The sequence below is a fragment of the Hevea brasiliensis genome, chromosome 1, assembly GCF_030052815.1.
Source record: "Hevea brasiliensis isolate MT/VB/25A 57/8 chromosome 1, ASM3005281v1, whole genome shotgun sequence".
NCBI lineage: Eukaryota > Viridiplantae > Streptophyta > Magnoliopsida > Malpighiales > Euphorbiaceae > Hevea > Hevea brasiliensis.
Window position 1 is genome coordinate 118,886,801 of NC_079493.1, and position 8,881 is coordinate 118,895,681.

General features: G+C 36.6%; 1 long non-coding RNA gene and 1 pseudogene across 1 annotated transcript; one reads left to right on the forward strand and one right to left on the reverse strand.

Moving 5' to 3' along the window:
• Window positions 1–2,456: 2,456 nt before the first annotated feature.
• LOC131180918 (uncharacterized) lies at window positions 2,457–3,858 on the forward strand. Its single transcript, XR_009149592.1, has 3 exons — window positions 2,457–2,555; window positions 3,004–3,061; window positions 3,640–3,858. It is a non-coding gene; the product is annotated as an uncharacterized LOC131180918 (long non-coding RNA).
• A 3,193-nt stretch (window positions 3,859–7,051) lies between these two features.
• Window positions 7,052–8,605, reverse strand: LOC131180914 (putative UDP-rhamnose:rhamnosyltransferase 1; annotated as a pseudogene).
• Between the last annotated feature and the right edge of the window lie 276 nt (window positions 8,606–8,881).

The following is an 8,881-nucleotide window of genomic DNA, read 5'->3' on the forward strand; positions in this document are numbered from 1 at the left end:
TGAGGCCAGACTTGAGGGACAGAGTTAGAGTTTCCCAGCACAGAGACCAACAATTGATGAAGATCATAGAAAGAGTACAGCAAGGTGAAGGTGGTGAGTTTGGATTTGCCAATGATGGTGCCCTAGTACAAGGTTCTAGGATATGTGTGCCCGATGTGGACAACCTCAGGAATGAAATCATGCGAGAGGCACACTACACACTGCTGATGTCCACCTGTGTTCCACCAAGATGTACCATGATGTGAAAGATAGCTACTGGTGGAATGGCATGAAGAGAGACATAGCAGACTTTGTGTCCAAGTGCTTGACTTGTCAGAAGGTGAAGTTTGAACACCAGAGACCGTCAGGGAAGCTGCAATAGCTACCTATCCCATAAAGTAATTGTGACATCATCACTATGGATTTTGTGACTGGTTTGCCTCGTACCACGCGAGGATATGATTCGATATGGGTAATTGTAGACCGCTTGACCAAATCAGCTCACTTCTTACCTGTAAAGACTACATATTCTGCGCACAAGATGCCCGCTCTACATTCGAGAAATAGTCATATTGCATTGAGTTCCAGCTTCCATAATATCTGACAGAGGGCCCCAGTTCACTTCTCGGTTTTGGAGAAAGTTGCAGGAGGCACTTGACACACAGTTGAACTTCAGTACGGCTTTCCACCCTCAGACAGACGGACAGTCCGAAAGGACAATCCAAACACTGGAAGACATGCTTCGCATGAGTGTCTTGGATTTTGGAGGTCAATGGGATGAGCAGCTAGCTTTGGTGGAGTTTGCCTACAACAACAGTTACCACTCCAGCATAGGGATGGCACCCTATGAGGCATTATATGGAAGAAAGTGTAGGTCTCCTCTGTGTTGGACAGAAATAGGGGAAGCGAAGGTGCATGATGTAGACAGTGCAAGACACTTGAGAGATGGTTCCCTTAATCGAGGAACGATCAGCGACTTTCAAGAGGCGTAAGAGTTATGCAGACCCCAGACGAAGGGATGTGGAGTTTGCAGTGGGCGACTATGTATTTCTGAAGGTTTCTCCAATGAAGGAAGTCATGAGATTTGGAAAGAAGGGCAAGTTGGCACCTCAGTATATTGGACCTTTTGAGGTTACTGATAGAGTTGGGGCAGTTGCCTACCGGTTGGAGCTACCACCCAACCTTTCTCACGTTCATCCCGTGTTTCACATCTCCATGCTCAGGAAATACATTCCCGATCCTTCTCATGTACTGCAGCCGGATGTGATAGAGATAAAAGAGAACTTGACATTTGAGGAGCAACCTGTAGCCATAGTGGACTACCAAGTAAGACAGCTAAGATCCAAACAGATCCCTATGGTTAAGGTTTTGTGGAGGAGTCAGTCAGTGGAAGAATGCACCTGGGAGTCAGAACGGGACATGCGTAGCAAGTACCCTTATCTGTTCAATGTATAATCATGTGCTTTATTCTGCCTTGTGTAAAAATTCGAGGACGAATTTTCTGTAAGGGGGGAAGAATGTAACACCCCGAAATTTTAATTTTTATGAGTATTTTGGTATTTTAATTTTATTTAAATTTTAGGAATTTTTTTGAGATTTTTCGGATTTTAAAAATCGGGTTCGATTTTCCGAAAATATAAACTTTGATGATTTTTAAAAATTAATTTAAAGACCACGTGGCAAAACTAAAAATATATTTGGAGTCTACGTATTTTTCTGAGTTTTCTGGAATTTTTTTGAAATTTTTGGACCTCGTTTTCGGTTTCGAGGCAGAGTAAAAATTCAAAATTTTGTATTCTGAATCGAACCGGCCGAATCGAACCGGACCGGATCGGACCGATCGAATCGGACCGGCCTTTTCCTTTTTCTTCTTCCCTTCCCCGCGCGCGTCGTCCCTCTCCCTTTTCTCTCTCGTTTCTCTCTCCTCTCCACCCCGGCCAACGCCGCCCGGCCAATGACCAGCGCGCCGCCGCCCAACCAATGCGTGGCGTGCAGAGTCTGAATGGAAAAATGCTTGAAATGCCCCTGCGCTGCGTCGCCCAGCCTTCCTCCCAATCCGGCCGATCCGGCCACCAATTTGACCGGGTCTTGTGTCCAAAATCATCTACTCGGCGAGAGCTTTCCATAGACACCAAGAACGCCGAAATCCATCTAGCGGATTGTCCGATTTTTGCTCTAGAAAATTTTAGCCCATTTCGACTTTTGGGCTAGATTTCTCGAAAACCGTGAATCCCACGAGAAAACCGAGGCCACCAGCACGCTCCATTCGTCGAGAGCTTCGCAACGACATAAATTTCGAATTTTTCCGACACCGTTTTTCGGTGGGTCCCACGGAACTTCGCAGTGTTTTTCCGAGCATTTAATGAGCTTAGAAAATTCTGAAAAATTTATGTACTAACCCCCGTGTTATGGGCTTCGTGTAGGTATCCTCGATTCGCGGAAATTCGACAGTTGACCGTTGCAAATTTGGGCGCATGGACCCGTTACCGGAAAAGTCTCCGAATTGGACCGAGGTTTTGGCTAGCCCCCCATTGTCAGACGTCCCGAGTGCGTTCCCGAAGTCGGAATCGGCAAAGGTAAACCCGAACCTTGCTTTTTCGTAATTTTCTAGTGCTTAAATAGGATTAAAAATCCATAAAATATTCGTGGTAGCTTAGAAAATTACGATTCTTTTTTCAATAGCTTAGTAATATTGCTAAGGACCGCGGGGCAAAGTTTTATAATTTTTAGAGCTTGTTTGGGCAGTTTTTGCAAAAATGATCAATAATAAGGACTAAATTGAAATTTTACATATTGTGATGGATGACTGATTTGATGGGCCCAGGAGGGGCTGTGTGATATGATTGAACTGTTGATATATGGATTGTGAATATAGAAGTGCGTTTTTAGCCCTTTTGCAGGTTGGGTAGGTCCTAGGTATAGGGGGGACTCTGCCGGATTTTCGGCACGACTTAGGACGTAATTGGTCTTTTCTTTGTTTGTAATGAGTCAGATTGTATTAAATAAATGTAATATGATTGTCAGGTGAGCCGGGACAGCCTTCTTCCTCCGCCCAGCCGCCTCAGTGACCATCGTCAAGTCTGTGAGTAAAATATTAATTTTAATTGTAATTTCGATATTATTATATGTTCAGCATGCCTATGCATCACTTATATGCATATATTTATGTAGTTAAACTCTAGGAACGATTTATGTTGCATTCATAACTGTTGATGTGCCATGGATGTTGTTGTGGTAATTTGGAGTAGTGTGCGTGTGTTGGCGTGAGTGTGATGTGGTGTGGACTATGGATAGGACGGGGCAGTCACGGCTTGAGTAATTCGCTGGGACCCGATCCTTCGAGGGGTAGTCAAGGCTTGAGTAATTCGCTGGGACCCTCGATTTGGTTATTAAGTGGAAGTCCGAGCTTGAGTAATTCGGCCGCACCAAAGTTGGATTTAAGAGAGTCAGATAGGGGATCAGCTCCCATATGTTATGATTGATACTACAGGGTGTGTGAGTGCTCCAAATTACCTTTTTGATGTTATGATGTGAAAATATTGTTGATGTTGCATTTCACTATACAGGGCGCATTAGTTCTAGATAGTTATAGGGATTATGGTTAAAATTGATATTTTACTCTCTGAGTCGAACGCTCACTCCTGTTCAATATTTTTTCAGGCTACAGGAGGATTTTATTTTGGTTAACCTGCTTTTCTCCCTCGCAGGTCAATTATTACTGTTTGTATAAACTTGTTAAATCTTAGAATTTCCGCATGTGTTAGAAATGTTATTTGATTTGGGTCTGTAAACTAAATTATTATTTTGGGACCTGTAAACTTAATATGCTATGCATGTTTGATGGATTGGATGAGGGAGCTGAGCTCCCATTTATTATTATGTTGATGAGTATGTGGAGGGTGAGCTGAGCTCCCCAATTGACTATATATTGTGTTTACAGGTCGGGTGAGTCGAAAACTCCCCGTTGGTAAGTCCATTTTATGGCCGGACTCTGTCCGTTTGTTTTCTTGATATTGGGTCCAAATGGGCCTTAGAGTTGGGTTAATGAACAGTTAGGCTTACTACGGGCCTCGGGGGCTTTAGGCTGGCCCAGGTCCTAGTGCCGGTCCGGCCCATAGGTTGGGTCGTGACATTTATAAAATTAAAGACACTAAGGGGGTGTTTGGTTTACCTGTTGGATGCAGCTGATAGCTGATAGGCATCCAAACAGGTAAATTGTGGTGTTTGGCAAGTTTAAAAAAATACAGCTGATAGCTGATGGACAACTGATATGATACCCATCAGCTGCAGTTTGTATCAGCTCTATTTTTAGGGCCTGTTTGGTTTAACTGTTGAATACAACTGATAGCTGTTAGTTGATGGTATTCTTGTTAGTGATAGTGATAATCGATGGTGATAATAGTATTTTATGTTAAGTGTTTGGTAAAATTATATTTAGCTGTTACTGTTGAAATGTGAAATGACTAATAAAGGTATATATCATATAATTTATTTTATTATTTAAATGAATATAAAATTATAAATTTATTACATTATATTATTTATTTTATTATTAAATTAAATATATAATTATTAAATTAATATATTATATTATTTAAATAAATATATAATTATTAATTTTTTATATTATATCATTTATTTTATTATTGAAATAAGAAAATAATTATTTTTTAAGATAATTAAATAATTTTAAAAATATAAATAAAATAATAAAATAATTATTATTATTAATAGAAAAATTTATAATTAATTTTAAGTTTTTAGATATAAATAAATATTTTATATTTTATGTTATTAATAAAAAATATTTTATCAAAATTGAAATACGTTAATTAAAATGTTAAAATTTAAAATGAAAAAATAAAAATATTAATAATATTAGTTTTCAAGTTAAATAAAAAAGGATAATATGGTCAAAATAAAAAATAAAACTAAATCACTATCACCGATGAGAAACATTTCTAAAAATAGAGTGATACAAGCTACGGTGATGGGTATCATATCAGTTGCCCATCAGCTATCAGCTCTATTTTTTTGAGCTTGCCAAACACTATAATTTACCTGTTTGGGTGTCTATCAGCTATCAGCTGCACACAACAGGTAAACCAAACACCCCCTTAGAGCTGTTTCTCATCAGCTAATAGCTGATCTGATTTTATTTTTTATTTTGATCATATTATTCTTTTTTATTTAACTTGAAAATTAATATTATTAATATTTTTATTTTTTTATTTGTAATTTTAATATTTTAATTAATATATTTCAACTTTGTTAAAATATTTTTTTATTAATAACATAAAATATAAAATATTTATTTATATCCAAAAACTTAAAATTAATTATAAATTTTTCTATTAACAATAATAATTATTTTATTATTTTATCTATATTTTTAAAATTATTTAATTATCTTAAAAAATAATTATTTTCTTATTTCAATAATAAAATAAAATGATATAATATAAAAGATTAATAATTATATATTTATTTAAATAATATAATATATTAATTTAATAATTATATATTTAATTAATAATAAAATAAATAATATAATGTAATAAAATTATAATTTTATATTTATTTAAATAATAAAATAAATTATATGATATATACTTTTATTAGTCATTTCACATATTAACAGCAACAGCAAAATATAATTTTACCAAACACTTAATATAAAACAGCTATCATCAGCTATCAGCTATCAGCTAACAGTAACAGCTATCAGTTGTATTCAACAGTTAATCTAAACAGGCCCTAAATTTCTTACAACTGATTATTTTTTACTTGCTATTATCATTCGATTTCAATTACTAAATTAAATTTTACTAACAATTGATAATTTTTACTAAAATTTTTATTTTTTTAAATTTAATTAATTTAGCGATTAATTCAATTACTAGTTGTTATTTCATTGCAACTTACTAAATTTTTTTTAGTGTACAAATTAAATTAAAAGTTTAATAAAATTTAAATTAATAATAAAAAATTAATAACAAATAGAAATATATAAAATTGATAAATAATATTTATATTAAAAATAAAATAATTTTATTGAGAAATAAGTATTAATTTTATCATAAGAAATTAAAAATGTCAAAGAGAAAAAGAAAAGTAGCATATTATTTTTTTTAAAAAAAGTAAAATAATAATTTTTCCTTTTTTAATTTAGATAACGGCTGTTGCAAGTTACAAAATTTTCTTTACCATGGCAATTTTAACCGACCTCGTATTCCCATATAAACACTGTTATCTGCTTTCCAAGTTTTATCCGGCCAATCTTCAACTCCTCCGAGCTGTCGCAATCAGTAATCCAAAATAACTCCAAAAACTTCACATTTTCTAAAAATGAAATATTTATCTGGTTAGAACCAACAAGGAACTGGAGGGACAGAGCTTGAGTGCAGCTCTGTGGCTTGAGGGAGCTTAAAAAACCTTCTGCATAACTTTTTATGTTCACATTCAGCTTATCTAAATGTTTCAAATACTTCAACTGCTCTACCAAAAATTCATTCTTTCCAGGAGGAATTTTAGTTCCATTACCCCATCCCAAGAACCTAAAGGTCCTTCTTCAGGATCAGGAGATAAAGGTAGGTAAGCACCCCTTCACCCTACATTCAAGTCCCCCATTTTTGAATTTGTTGAAGCTTGAGATTTTTCATCCCTATATTTATTAAAATGATTGTGAACTTCTTAATAATTGGCAAAATTAGCTTATATTTTGTATGATCCAATAAACAAATTATGAATTCGCCTAATCCATTCGGCTAGATTTCCATTTCTGTGCAAATGGATGAAGCCATATCTTCCACCTTTAATATTGTGGCCTTGAAGGCATGCATGTCCAGAAAGTTTCTAAATCTCCTAAAAAAGTTCTTTACAGATTTTCTGTTTTCCAATCCTGAAATTTTCCAAGTATGCATATACCAGTACCAAAGTCTCTCATTCTCATGACAAAGAAAAGAAAACCACAAAAAATCTAAGCAATCAACAATCAAACCCAAAACTAGGCACGGTAAACAACCAAAACTCAACGTATAATCTTCCCCCGCACTGCCCAACAATCCAACCATACATAATTAATGATGCATACATTTGTAAATAATACATGGTTAACAACTTCAAGCAACTCGGTGATTTTGCATAAACTCAATAAAATGGTCTACATATCGATCATGAACATCTTTATCTGCAATTAATTTCTTCATCTCCTTTGCTCCGTCTCTATAGGGTTTTCCTTCCTTTTCAACCATAACAAACCTCAGCGACTCGGCCACCCATTCCCTCCTAAAAGACCCATCTTCATCTTTTGTTACTTCTATACCCACCTTCTTCTCTCCAAAAATTCTTGCAATTAACCCTTGGTCTAAAGAGATTGGCAGCATAATCAATGGAAGTTCAAAGTAAAGTGCCTCTATAATTGAAGCATAACCACAGTGAGTCAAAAATCCTCCCACCGATTCATGACCCATAATTCTGAGTTGAGGAACCCAACTCGTCCACACTATTCCACGTCCCTTGACTCGCTCCTCAAACCCATCTGGTAACTTGACCGAGTTATCTCGCTTCCTTAGAGCCCAAAAGAATGGCAACCCTGATAACTCCAACCCAAGTGCCAATTCGTGTAGTTCGGGTTGACTCAGTTCCGACTCGCTTCCAAATGCTATGTAAACCACAGAACCTTTGTTCTGCTTGTCTAGACACTCTTTTATTGTAAGCCACACATCATCTTGGTCCCTGCTGCCATCAAAGTCTGCAGGCGGCAGCAAACCTGTTGGAAGTACAGGCTTGCTGTGAAGCTCCCCGACAAGCCTCGAAAAGTTACTTTCTAGCTCATTGCAGTTCCGTATAGCTATAACATCACAACCTCCCATTACTGAACCTAAACGAAACACATCGGAGAAACCCGAATCGTTTACCTCAAAGTGATTACGGAAAGCTTGCTTTGCCTCATGGAGCCGAAATGCGATCTTGGAAGGAAAAGGGATCCACTCAGGAGGCACAGTGAAATCCTCTGGTCCAGTCCTTGGATCCTCACCGTTAATCATGGCTGACGATGATGATCCAAAGAAAGATAGAGTCCATGCACCGTACATACTGTAGAAGACACCGGAGATCCCAAGATTGGCCAAAATGGAAGGTAACCAGTACGGAGCAAAGTCGTAGATGATCCAATCTGGAGTAGAAGTTTGTAAAAACTGAAGCAGAGGGCCTTGGAGGCCGTCAAAGGCAAGCTTGAGGTATGGAGTTTTGTGGGAAGGTATATCAGTAGTAGCCTCTGCATTCCGTGGGAGATGTTCAACTGTGGGTAAAGGGAGGCTCACTAAATTGATAAGAGGTGCTAAATTTGGAGGAAATTTTGGCAAACGCTGGATATTTCTAGGAGTGGATATAAAGGAGATTTTATGACCCTTCAGGGCTATAAGCTTGAGAGCTCAAAGAATGGGATTATATGACCAAATGCTAGCCATGGAAACAAAGCAACATGCAGCTTTTTAGCTTCACTCATGTTGAATTAATGAGTCTTGCTGTTCCAGTGAATTCTTTTGTTTTTGTAGATTTGTCAGATTAAATTTCATATAAATATGCGGTATCGGTTGCATTATTATAATATGAATATATATGTTCTGCAACTTTGTTTTTTTTATTTCTCTATTCATTTTGCACGCTTACTTTCAAGGGGAATCATATTAGCTAAACTCGTCGTAACCAGTCATTAAAGATGATTTATTTCTCTCGACTAATAAAAATGTAACACATATTTGATATCAAACAATAATGATGAACAAACAAAAATGACTTGGGACGATGCCAATCCCCATGCTATCAGTGGGCTCCTTCTTCATGACAGCTGCGGTGTGAGCTCCCTGGCTTTGTGTGATTAAGCATCTGTGTTTGCTAT